General features: G+C 43.7%; 1 pseudogene across 1 annotated transcript in view; it reads right to left on the reverse strand.

Annotated features, from left to right (window-relative positions):
- Positions 1 to 1,575: 1,575 nt before the first annotated feature.
- LOC308150523 (structural maintenance of chromosomes protein 1B-like) overlaps positions 1,576 to 14,453 on the reverse strand; it is a 42,877-nt pseudogene continuing 29,999 nt past the window's right edge. The window contains exons 20-28 of the transcript in view: positions 9,458 to 9,517; positions 8,703 to 8,762; positions 7,824 to 7,883; positions 7,437 to 7,590; positions 6,678 to 6,832; positions 4,898 to 5,049; positions 3,627 to 3,696; positions 2,063 to 2,173; positions 1,576 to 1,671 (exon numbers count right to left, since the gene is read on the reverse strand). The product of the transcript in view is annotated as a structural maintenance of chromosomes protein 1B-like (transcript). The remainder of the gene's footprint in view (positions 1,672 to 2,062; positions 2,174 to 3,626; positions 3,697 to 4,897; positions 5,050 to 6,677; positions 6,833 to 7,436; positions 7,591 to 7,823; positions 7,884 to 8,702; positions 8,763 to 9,457; positions 9,518 to 14,453) is intronic.

Here is a 14,453-nt window from a genome sequence, read left to right on the forward strand (position 1 = left end):
TGCCAAGAAAATATCCCCCACACCATTACACCACCACCACCATTTCCGCCCAGAGAACTGACGTCACTGGATATTTGTGTCTTTTTCTGACCATTCTCTGTAATACTAGAGATGGTTGTGTGAGAAAAGCCCAGTAGATCACGTTAGCGCGATGTTTTCACCTCTGGGGGCACATGGTCATGTTTAGACCATTGGAAGGGCAGCCAATAGACACTCAAAGACGCTTTACAAAAGATCAAGTAGTAAAATAAAAAGAAACCACAAAATAGATAAAAGAAGGTATTTATCTATCAATATTTCACAAAAGAAAGACAACATTTTAATTAATGTATTTTAATGGAACTGTGTTTTATTGTAAGTCTATTCTTCCGCTGAACAGTTGTTTATCGGTTGCTAAGCAACGGTAAGAATGTAACTTCGAAATAACGGTAATATAAACAAACGCAGAGTAATATGAACACTGGACCAAACTGACCAATAGAGACACTGGACCGGATCTATCCGTTGTATAATGACCCACTGACCTCCCCAGGCCACAGCGGATATGAACATGGAACATCAACAACTCAACTCGGATTCCACAAGACCGCAATTAGTTATTAGTATTCATATAAAAAAACACGTCATATTCTTTAATTTATTTATGTTAAACAACGACTGCTACAAGCATGTTCACTGTCTTAGTGGCTTGGGACTCTGACATTACATAACATTAGGAACACGAGTTATGTTTGTAGATGGGAAACTCACCCCTCAAGTTTAAATACCACATGCCCAAGGAAACTGCCAGCTTTTTGGTGGCGTAGCTGGTTAATATCAGGTGTTTGGGTAATGGTCAGGTGTTGGCCTGTTGGTGCTGTGTTACAATTATGTGTAGAGTGGGTGGGTACACACACACACACACACACACACACACAATAGTTGAAAGAAATAATTTATGTTAAATACCAACAGTACTAACAGTGAAAGCCGCAAAAAGTTAAATCCAACAAAGGTGAAGGTGACACACACATTTTGGCAACAAAACCTGAGGTTGTGTCAAGTGACTTATGGCACCGACAGTAAGGCTGAGAGACATGAAACTAACAAACCAACAGTTTGAACAAACCTTCAGACATTAAACTGTAGCCTTCAGACATTAAACTGCAACCTTCAGACATTAAACTGTAACCTTCAGACATTAAACTGTAGCCTTCAGACATTAAACTGTAACCTTCAGACATTAAACTGTAGCCTTCAGACATTAAACTGTAACCTTCAGACATTAAACTGTAACCTTCAGACATTAAACTGTAACCTTCAGACATTAAACTGTAGCCTTCAGACATTAAACTGTAACCTTCAGACATTAAACTGTAGCCTTCAGACATTAAACTGTAGCCTTCAGACATTAAACTGTAGCCTTCAGACATTAAACTGTAGCCTTCAGACATTAAACTGTAGCCTTCAGACATTAAACTGTAACCTTCAGACATTAAACTGTAGCCTTCAGACATTAAAAGTCTCTCTTCTCTCCCTCTCTCACATGGCCTCCTCTCCCTCTTCTCTCCCTCTCTCCTTCTCTTCCTCCCTCTCTCACACGGCATTCTCTCCCTCCTGTTCGTTGTCTTCATCCAGAGGGTAGGGAGTCAGGTCCCAGGCCAGCATGCGGCTGAACATGCAGTCGTCAAACTGAGCGAGAAAGAGAGGGAGAATAGAGATAAAACATTTACATTTAAATGTCTTTATTAGGATAAACCCCTTGAGATGTGTCATCTTGTTTTAGACAGCGTCCCAACATAATATCACAATCATAACAACAGAGTGTCAAAATAATAAAGAGTATAATTATGACAAAATACAGACAGACATGAGACAAACAACAACAACATACATTACTTATTGAAGGGATAGGTAGATTAACAGATTAAGTTATCATCATACACTTTATGATCTCTTAACTTTGGAAACAAACAAACAGCTGTCTAAACTCCCAGCACCACAAGAGCCACCAACATAAGGAAGTGTAAAGACATGGCTTATAGAGAGAGTGACCCACTGGATGGGCGTAGTGGACCGGTACCTCAGAGTAAACCGCCAGCAGAGCGTCGGACCTGGAGTAGAACTCCTCCTTCAGAGAGATGACGATGATCTGGAGGTTCTCCCTGGACAGATCCCTGATGAAGGACGTCACCTGCAGAGACGGGGGAAGCCCCAGGGACGTTATGAACACTGTACTACCCTCCTCATCATCACTACACTACCCTCCTCATCATCACTACACTACCCTCCTCATCATCACTACACTACCCTCCTCATCATCACTACACTACCCTCCTCATCATCATCACTACACTACCCTCCTCATCATCACTACACTACCCTCCTCATCATCACTACACTACCATCCTCATCATCATCATGAATCAATCACCACTGTTCCACGCATGACATTATAGATTATGAGAATAAATCTGAATGCCAGATGACCCAATGATTATTTTTTTAACAGCATGGACATGATCGAACAACCTCATACAAGCATTAAAAAATGTTGGCTAAATAAATTAAAAACTGCCGATACGCATTCAGTAGTCGGTATTCAGCCAAGTGTTTCCTTAATTTAAGTTTTGGGCTTCGGCCAAGAACTTTCATTTCGGTGCATCCCTAACCCTAACCTCTAACCCCTAACCCCCAACCCTAAACCCTAACCCTAACCCCTAACACTAAGCCTTAACCCTAACCCCTAACACTAAGCCTTAACCCTAACCCCTAACCCTAACACTAAGCCTTAACCCTAACCCTAACCCCTAACCCTAACACTAAGCCTTAACCCTAACCCTAACACTAAGCCTTAACCCTAACCCCTAACACTAAGCCTTAACCCTAACCCCTAACCCTAACCCCCAACACTAAGCCTTAACCCTAACCCCTAACACTAAGCCTTAACCCTAACCCCTAACACTAAGCCTTAACCCTAACCCCTAACCCCCAACACTAAGCCTTAACCCTAACCCCTAACCCTAACCCCTAACCCCTAACACTAAGCCTTAACCCTAACCCCTAACACTAAGCCTTAACCCTAACCCCCAACACTAAGCCTTAACCCTATCCCCTAACACTAAGCCTTAACCCTAACCCCTAACCCCTAACACTAACCCCTAACTCTAACACTAAGCCTTAACCCTAACCCCTAACACTAAGCCTTAACCCTAACCCTAACCTCTAACCCCTAACACTAAAGGGCTCTGCACACAGCGTGCGATTTCTGTTGCGCGTCAACGTTCCATTTTGAAGTTTGAATGGAAGTCTATGAGAACATACAACAGAAATTGCATCGCACGCTGTGTGCATTGGGATGCGATGTTTTATGATTTTCTCATAGACTTCCATTCAAACTTCAAAATGGAACGTTGACGCGCAACAGAAATCGCACGCTGTGTGCAGAGCCCTTAAGCCTTAACCCTAACCCCTAACACTAAGCCTTAACCCTAACCCTAACCTCTAACCCCTAACACTAAGCCTTAACCCCTAACCCCTAACCCCTAACACTAAGCCTTAACCCTAACCCCTAACCCCTAACCCTAAGCCTTAACCCTAACCCCTAACACTAAGCCTTAACCCTAGTTATAATCAACATGTCTTGCCTTGCCGATGTTGGTGTTGTCCAGAGCAGCATCAACCTCGTCCAGAACAAAGAAAGGAGCAGGACGGAAGCTGAGAGGAAAGTCATTAGAGAAGTCATTAGCAACAACAACAAACTTGAAGGCAGACAGACAAAATATATATGTTACGGTATGTTACGTCCCTGTCTGTTTTTGCTTTGTGTTTGTGTCTGTGTGTCTCTCTCTCTCCCAGGTGTTCGTGATCCTTTGATTGTCTCCCTGTTAATCATCCATCATCAAGTCCACCTGTGTTCCTGTCCTGTCAACCAATCACCTGTCTACCTGTTCCCTATATATGTGGCTGTTTGTTACTTGTGTAGGTTAGAGGGGTGAGGTTATGTTTGTTTCAGTCGTTTCATTCTATTTTGAGTAATTCTGTTTCATTCTGTTTTGTTAGTATATTAGTTGGTTGCTACATTTGTCTGTCTAGTGTTTGTTTGGTTTACCTATGGTCCCCGGTTGCCTTATCATGGGAGAGGGCTAGGTAAGATACCCTGGGGTTTACACCACATCACGTAGGTAACTGTTTATCTAAACACTAGGTAAGAACGAGCGGATGTCACTCATCCTTTGTAGCAGTTAGATTTAGGTTCCGGGTAGATTAGTTAGCAGTTCTGTACCTAGGTAGATATGCTAGATTAGAGGTGTAGGGAATTGTTGTCATTGTTGTATATATGTTACGGTACATGTGGGAAAACGGTTTATGGTGGCATTTCCTGGGACATGCTAGCATGTACCAAGTCGACGGTTTATGCTAGCATGTGCCGGAAAATGCCGGCATAAACCGGTTTCCCACATGTACCGTAACATATAAACAACAATGACAATTTTGTCTTGGGTTTGATTTGATTAGATTTATTTAAGTTAAAAAGAGACACAAACATCAAATCACAGTGTAACCCTAACCCATAACTAATGAGGATAAAACACAGAGAAGTCAGAGACTTATTTCCGCTGTGGTCCTCTTCCACATGACACACCTGACAGACAAGCCATCAACATACACAACACATACATATGGGTGTTGTGTCTGCCTCCCATGTTACCTGTGAATGTCTGCCTTCCTGATGTTACCTGTTATTTTATTCCTTTCTTTTGTTATTATGATGTCTGTATGTATAGAATGTTGACAATTGTCTGTATGTATAGAATGTTGACAATTGTCAAAATGTGATTGTTGTGTCGGACCCCAGGAAGACTAGCTAATGTCGTGGCGTTAGCTAACGGGGATCCTAATAAACAAACAAACAAACCTGTGGATGGCGAAGACCAGAGCCAGGGCAGCGATGGCCTTCTCCCCTCCAGACAGGTTGTCCATGGCCATGAACCTCTTCCCCGGAGCCACGCAGTTGTAGCTGATGCCGTCCAGGTAAGGCTCCTCTGGGTTCTCAGCACTCAGGATGGCCTGAGGGTAGTAGAGAGAACCAGGACCAAGAATGGTAAACAGACTGACTTATAGACTGACTTATACAGACTGATTTATATAGCGACTTATTCCAAAGCTCTTGACAACGGCCTCTCATTCACCCATTCACACACACATTCACACACCAATGGCGGCAAGCTGCCATGCAAGGCGCCGGCCCCGCTCACTGGGAGCAATTTAGGGTTCAGTGTCTTGCCCAAGGACACTTCGACATGTGGCCAGCCGGGGCTCGAACCACCGATCTGCCAACCTTGCGATCATTAGACGGCGGCTCTATCTCCTGAGACACAGCCTCTACCTCCTGAGACACAGACACCTCTACCTCCTGAGACACAGCCTCTACCTCCTGAGACACAGCCTCTACCTCCTGCAACACAGCCTCTACCTCCTGAGACACAGCCTCTACCTCCTGAGACACAGCCTCTACCTCCTGAGACACAGCCTCTACCTCCTGCGACACAGCCTCTACCTCCTGAGACACAGACACCTCTACCTCCTGAGACACAGCCTCTACCTCCTGAGACACAGCCTCTACCTCCTGAGACACAGCCTCTACCTCCTGAGACACAGCCTCTACCTCCTGAGACACAGACACCTCTACCTCCTGAGACACAGCCTCTACCTCCTGAGACACAACCTCTACCTCCTGAGACACAGCCTCTACCTCCTGAGACACAGCCTCTACCTCCTGAGACACAGCCTCTACCTCCTGAGACACAGCCTCTACCTCCTGAGACACAGCCTCTACCTCCTGAGACACAGCCTCTACCTCCTGAGACACAGACACCTCTACCTCCTGAGACACAGACACCTCTACCTCCTGAGACACAACCTCTACCTCCTGAGACACAGCCTCTACCTCCTGAGACACAGCCTCTACCTCCTGAGACACAGCCTCTACCTCCTGAGACACAGCCTCTACCTCCTGAGACACAGACACCTCTACCTCCCGAGACACAGACACCTCTACCTCCCGAGACACAGCCTCTACCTCCCGAGACACAGCCTCTACCTCCCGAGACACAGCCTCTACCTCCCGAGACACAGACACCTCTACCTCCTGAGACACAGCCTCTACCTCCCGAGACACAGACACCTCTACCTCCTGAGACACAGCCTCTACCTCCTGCGACACAGCCTCTACCTCCTGTGACACAGCCTCTACCTCCTGAGACACAGCCTCTACCTCCTGAGACACAGACACCTCTACCTCCTGAGACACAGACACCTCTACCTCCTGAGACACAGACACCTCTACCTCCTGAGACACAGACACCTCTACCTCCTGAGACACAGACACCTCTACCTCCTGAGACACAGACACCTCTACCTCCTGAGACACAGCCTCTACCTCCTGCGACACAGCCTCTACCTCCTGCGACACAACCTCTACCTCCTGAGACACAGCCTCTACCTCCTGAGACACAGCCTCTACCTCCTGAGACACAGACACCTCTACCTCCTGAGACACAGACACCTCTACCTCCTGAGACACAGACACCTCTACCTCCTGAGACACAGCCTCTACCTCCTGAGACACAGCCTCTACCTCCTGAGACACAGCCGCCCCGGCTGTGTGAGGTGTGAGAGGTGTACCATGGTCTCACCTGGGCGCTGGTGTTCCTGCACAGCTGCTTGTAGATCTGGTCGATGGCTGTGGACACGTGCTCGAAGCACTGGCTGAAGAGGCGATAGCGCCGGGCCTTGACCTCCTCAAACTCCTGGTGGCGCTGCCGGGTGGCCTTGGTGCTGGCCTCGAACGCTGCAGCACAGGACAGAGGGGAGACATGGTCAAAACTGTGTTTGTTTTACGGACATGGCACGGGATTTAGACCACAGACGACCGTCTCTGTAATTATTAGAAATTACCAGAGGTCCCTAGGTAATACTAATCCTGTCCTCCAAATAGGGCTTAACACTACAAAAAACACACCGGTTTGACGTGTGCAGAAGGAAGTGTTCGAGTACATACAGTGGGGACATACACTGCTGATTTTGTGAGTTTAGCCCCTTACAAAGAAATGAACAGTCTATCATGTTAATGTTAGGTTCATTTCAACAGTGAGACAGAATATCAAAAGAATTCCCAGAAAATCACGTAATATGAATTTTGAAGGGAAAAAAAAGTGTTTCACCCCCTAGCAAAACATGACTCAGTACTTGGTGGAGAAACCCTTGTCGGCAAGCACAGCAGTCAGACGTTAGTTGGTAAATGATAGACTGTTCATTTCTTTGTAAGGGGTTAAACTCACAAAATCAGCAGGGGGTGAAATACTTATTTTCTCCACTGTATGCGTACTCGTGGAGAGAAATGCTCATTTAATTTGTGAACAGGCGTCTCTCTGCTTCATCCAGAGTAGCCGTACCGTCCGTCACCAGCTGGAGGCGGTCCCTGACCCCCCTCATCCTGTCCAGGGCTTTGAGGTTGGGCACCGTGGAGCGCTGCAGAGCCAGGTCCACACAGGACGCCTCCGCTGCCAGCCTCTCCAGCTGGCCCTCCACCTCCTCCCCTGCTAGACCCTGAACACATAACACTGTTATAACACACTACTACACTGTTATAACACTGTTATAACACACACAACACTGTTATAACACACACAACACTGTTATAACACACTACAACACTGTTATAACACACTACAACACTGTTATAACACACACATCACTGTTATAACACACTACAACACTGTTATAACACACACACCACTGTTATAACACTGTTATAACACACTACAACACTGTTATAACACACAGGACGCCTCCGCTGCCAGCCTCTCCAGCTGGCCCTCCACCTCCTCCCCTGCTAGACCCTGAACACATAACACTGTTATAACACACACAACACTGTTATAACACACTACACAACACTGTTATAACACTGTTATAACACGCTACACAACACTGTTATAACACTGTTATAACACACTACTACACTGTTATAACACTGTTATAACACACTACAACACTGTTATAACACTGTTATAACACACTACAACACTGTTATAACACACTACACAACACTGTTATAACACACTACAACACTGTTATAACACACTACACAACACTGTTATAACACACTACAACACTGTTATAACACACTACAACACTGTTATAACACACTACTACACTGTTATAACACTGTTATAACACGCTACACAACACTGTTATAACACTGTTATAACACACTACTACACTGTTATAACACTGTTATAACACACTACAACACTGTTATAACACTGTTATAACACACTACAACACTGTTATAACACACTACAACACTGTACACACTACTACACTGTTATAACACACTACAACACTGTTATAACACACTACAACACTGTTAGAACACTGTTATAACACACTACTACACTGTTATAACACACTACAACACTGTTATAACACTGTTATAACACACTACTACACTGTTATAACACACTACACAACACTGTTATAACACACTACAACACTGTTATAACACACTACTACACTGTTATAACACACTACACAACACTGTTATAACACACTACACAACACTGTTATAACACTGTTATAACACACACAACACTGTTATAACACTGTTATAACACACTACAACACTGTTATAACACACTACAACACTGTTATAACACACAGGACGCCTCAGCTGCCAGCCTCTCCAGCTGGCCCTTCACCTCCTCCCCTGCTAGACCCTGAACACATAACACTGTTATAACACACACAACACTGTTATAACACACACAGCACTGTTATAACACACTACAACACTGTTATAACACACTACACAACACTGTTATAGCACACTACTACACTGTTATAACACACTACACAACACTGTTACAACACACTACACAACACTGTTATAACACACTACAACACTGTTATAACACACTACACAACACTGTTATAACACACTACAACACTGTTATAACACACTACACAACACTGTTATAACACACTACACAACACTGTTATAACACACTACAACACTGTTATAACACACTACACAACACTGTTATAACACACTACACAACACTGTTATAACACTGTTATAACACACTACAACACTGTTATAACACACTACACAACACTGTTATAACACACTACAACACTGTTATAACACACTACACAACACTGTTATAACACACTACACAACACTGTTATAACACTGTTATAACACACTACACAACACTGTTATAACACACTACAACACTGTTATAACACACTACACAACACTGTTATAACACTGTTATAACACGCACAACACTGTTATAACACGCACAACACTGTTATAACACACTACACAGCACTGTTATAACACACACAACACTGTTATAACACACTACACAACACTGTTATAACACACTACACAACACTGTTATAACACACAGGACGCCTCTGCTGCCAGCCTCTCCAGCTGGCCCTCCACCTCCCCTCCTGCTAGACCCTGAACACACGCGACACAAGTCAAGTACAGAATACAACAGGTGCAGAAATAAAAGTGCAGAAAAGTGCAGTTGTCGGGAGGCAGGTCAGCTCAGGTCAAAGGCCAGGGAGAAGAGGTGTGTCTTAGCCACCTCCACCTCCCTTCTTCTCTACCTGCTTAACTCTTTGACCGCCAAACCCGGAAAATTCCGTGTTTTATGATAGAACGCTTGGCCGCCAATAACGGAATATTCCGGGTTTCAGAGTTATCACTGCCAGACGCTAGGGGGCTCTGTTATGCATCGTTTGACCAAGTATTACACATGTCCATCCTTTACCAAGCCAACAGGCATTTTCAGGAAAACTGCACAGCTGTTTTCCAGTGCGTAATAAGCGGGATTATCAAATCACAGTCGCGCCACTTTTCCCCCAAAGATGCCGCGGCCTAAAAGCTATTCAGCAGCTGAAATAGCTAAATTTGTCATGTCCAAACTGTGGGACTCAGACCGAGAGGTTTTTGATGAGGCAGGTGATTTACATTACGACCGTAATAGTGACTTTGAGCCGGAGGACAGTGTGACGCGAAAGACGGAGACGCAGGGGAACGGAGGTGTAGAAGATGATGGACAAGGTAAGACAATTCACTGAATAACGAGTACAGCAATGTGCAATATTATCATACAGTAACGCATACCTGTCAACATTGGGATTTGAAAATAAGGGATATTTTCCCGAAAATAAGGGATATCCCCCGCACGCCCCCGGGCCGTCCTCCCCCCCCCCCCCCCCCCCCACCGTCCACAAACCATACCCCTTACATTTAGACTAGGGTAGACACAGTCAATCCTAACATCACCACTAGACAACCATAGGATACCTCTTACATTTAGACAAGGGTACACACAGTCAGTCCTAACATCACCACTAGACAACCATAGGATACCTCTTACATTTAGACAAGGGTACACACAGTCAATCCTAACATCACCACTAGACAACCATAGGATACCTCTTACATTTAGACAAGGGTACACACAGTCAATCCTAACATCACCACTAGACAACCATAGGATACCTCTTACATTTAGACTGTACACACAGTCAGTCCTAACATCACCACTAGACAACCATAGGATACCCCTTACATTTAGACTGTACACACAGTCAGTCCTAACATCACCACTAGACAACCATAGGATACCTCTTACATTTAGACAAGGGTACACACAGTCAGTCCTAACATCACCACTAGACAACCATAGGATATCCCTTACATTTAGACAAGGGTACACACAGTCAGTCCTAACATCACCACTAGGCAACCATAGGATACCCCTTACATTTAGACTGTACACACAGTCAATTCTAACATCACCACTAGACAACCATAGGATACCCCTTACATTTAGACTGTACACACAGTCAATCCTAACATCACCACTAGACAACCATAGGATACCTCTTACATTTAGACAAGGGGACACAGTCAATCAACCACCTGCTTCAGTGCAACAAGAATTGGGTTAACTAGTTCCTATGATTAAGTAAGTGACTACAGGTGGTCAGAATCAGATACCTGGTTGAATGTAAAATACTTTGAACATCCCTGCATATATATACATGAAAACACAAAAGGGCATCTAAATTCAGCACATTTATTTATACATTACTTGACACCATGATGTCAATGGGAAAAGAGCGGCCCAATGCTACCAGCGATCATTTCAAAACGGAGATAACCGAGGCTGCGTTCGTAAAGACGCTCTGAAAATCTGATCACCACTCTTGTCCAATCAAATGACTTGGTCCCTTTATGACGTTGCACCTAGTGTGCTTTCCGGCGCTCTCAGAGCAAAATTACGAACGCAGCCCAAGTAACGAGAGGAAACAAGTCAACTCCGACATGGATATAATATAACGATTGTGCGCATGCGCCAACGTCTAACAATTAAGTGTTAAATTATATTTTATTATAGGTAAAAAATACGGGAGATTTACGGGAAAATATTTAAACGGGAGCACAGCGGGAAAGAAAGGTAAAATACGGGAGAATCCCGGGAAAAACGGGAGGGTTGACAGGTATGCAGTAACGTTGGGTCAACGTTATAAACAGGGGTGCACATAACTTTTTGGGGCCAGTGCTCAGAGGAGCACCTAGGGATGCTGCTTGGTGCTCCCCGAGCTCGCGAGTCACGACCCATCCCACAGGATGGATAAAAAAGGGATACATGGATAACTTATATTAGCAAAACAACATTTATTCATAAATAAAGATGAACGAACAAATGATTGTGTGCAAAACAAAAGAAACAAATGCAAAATCAAATGACTGCTCTTTAAGCATGAAAGTCTGTCAGACTCCTTTAAACACAATGAAATCAACTGACATCTCTTTAAGCACTAACTGAATGTCTGTTCTTTAAACACAATGAAATCAACTGACATCTCTTTAAGCACTGCTCTGTTCTGTAAACACTGAAATCAACTTTTCAACAAAAAGTTACAGCCTAAGCATTTATTTATGCTACAAGCTTAATCATCATCATCACTGCTCTCTTGACTGCTGTTAATACTGTCCTCAATTTCAACCATGATGTCAATGGGAAAAGAGCGGCCCAATGCTACCAGCGATCATTTCAAAACGGAGATAACCGAGGCTGCGTTTGTAAAGACGCTCTGAAAATCTGATCACCACTCTTGTCCAATCAAATGACTTGGTCCCTTTATGACGTTGCACCTAGTGTGCTTTCCGGCGCTCTCAGAGCAAAATTACGAACGCAGCCCAAGTAACGAGAGGAAACAAGTCAACTCCGACATGGATATAATATAACGATTGTGCGCATGCGCCAACGTCTAACGATTAAGTGTTAAATTATATTTTATTATAGGTAAAAAATACGGGAGATTTACGGGAAAATATTTAAACGGGAGCACAGCGGGAAAAAAAGGTAAAATACGGGAGAATCCCGGGAAAAACGGGAGGGTTGACAGGTATGCAGTAACGTTGGGTCAACGTTATAAACAGGGGTGCACATAACTTTTTGGGGCCAGTGCTCAGAGGAGCACCTAGGGATGCTGCTTGGTGCTCCCCGAGCTCGCGAGTCACGACCCGTCCCACAGGATGGATAAAAAAGGGATACATGGATAACTTATATTAGCAAAACAACATTTATTCATAAATAAAGATGAACGAACAAATGATTGTGTGCAAAACAAAAGAAACAAATGCAAAATCAAATGACTGCTCTTTAAGCATGAAAGTCTGTCAGACTCCTTTAAACACAATGAAATCAACTGACATCTCTTTAAGCACTAACTGAATGTCTGTTCTTTAAACACAATGAAATCAACTGACATCTCTTTAAGCACTGCTCTGTTCTGTAAACACTGAAATCAACTTTTCAACAAAAAGTTACAGCCTAAGCATTTATTTATGCTACAAGCTTAATCATCATCATCATCACTGCTCTCTTGACTGCTGTTAATACTGTCCTCAATTTCAACCATGGTAGAGGATGTTGTAGGCTATCACTTTAAATAGCTCATTATTTTGATTGTGCAACAAAGTCTTTTTTTCTAATAGAATTCCCAACCATATTCCCTGGGTCAGGGGTCGAGGTGCGATAATGAAGCTGTAAAACAAACGTCTGAACGTTTGAAAGCTTCAGAGAAAAGAAACGTGAAGTCCCTTCAAGGGACCCTTGGTGTTGTTTTTCCTTTTAGCGACGAGTCGTTCGGGACTGAATTCACGTGTCGGCGTGATAACCGTGCGATACACGATACGCGATACGCGGAATGAAAGTACAAGTTACGATACTTTCGAGGCTGACATAGATATGGAAATAGTTACTTAGTGGGGCTTGCAGTGATGCAGCAGTCAGCAGTCAGCAGTTGGATTTTGAGGAAGTAAGTTCCTCTCCCAGCGCTTCCAGCTGTTGGTGCGCAAGAGCGCGTTCATGCCGCTGATCTTCCGCGCAGCATGCATTTTGGCGACGCATGCGCACTGGCACACCAGTTATGTGCACCCCTGGTTATAAACGTTATCCCTCTGGAGTCGGCAAGACCGGAGGCGGTTTAAAAAAAAAAAAAAGTGAGTCTTTTAGAGACTCTCTCTTCATGTGCAAATGGCTCCAGTTCTGACGTTAGTAACAATATTACTTAAACGATCTTTTTTGCTATTTAGATGTTGGATGTATTTTGTCAACAGTACTGTACATAGCCAAGAGTTTGCTGCACAACTTAGTTTTATAACATAGTTTTAGCTAGTGTTATACTAATTCTAATTATTTACACATCAAACAGTGCACAGTGCTAAGCGTCGAAGACGAATTAGGCACGGCGCTGTGAATAAAGCGGGAACATCAGGACCCCCTCGTCGGATGCAAGTCAGTGACTCATCACATTCCCTTGCTAGAGGTAAGACACAGATCTCTACCAGCTGGTGCGGGCGGGAATATAGTTTTAGTTAGTGTTATACTAATTCTAATTATGTACACATCAAACAGCGCACAGTGCTAAGCCTTCAAGCCCCCCCCCCCCCCCCCCTGTCGGATTCAGATTCAGACCAGGGTTCAGACTTAGATTGGACCCGAAGTGCAAGGTCACGTTCCCCTGTCCAAGGTAACACACATCAGATCATTTTATTGTATTTATATTTCTACCAGCTACATTGTCTTATTAATAACTGTTTTATCTATTTACTTGTTATATTTGCTTTTATTCATTGTAATTTTTATTTTCTTACTATGCTCCTCTTGCTGTATTTTTAAATAATACATGTAAAGCACTTTGAATTGCCCCTGTTATTTGTATGAAATGTGCTATACAAATAAACTTGCCTTGCCTTACAGGCAAGTTTACATGATTATTTTCAAATGCGTCACATGTATAAAAATAAACACATTCTTTTATCTTCTCAAAATATCCATTACTACTGATCCTGTTCATAATGAATATTA

Source organism: Nansenia antarctica (assembly GCF_963989245.1).
Source record: "Nansenia antarctica genome assembly, chromosome: 1".
Classification (NCBI taxonomy): Eukaryota; Metazoa; Chordata; class Actinopteri; order Argentiniformes; family Microstomatidae; genus Nansenia; species Nansenia antarctica.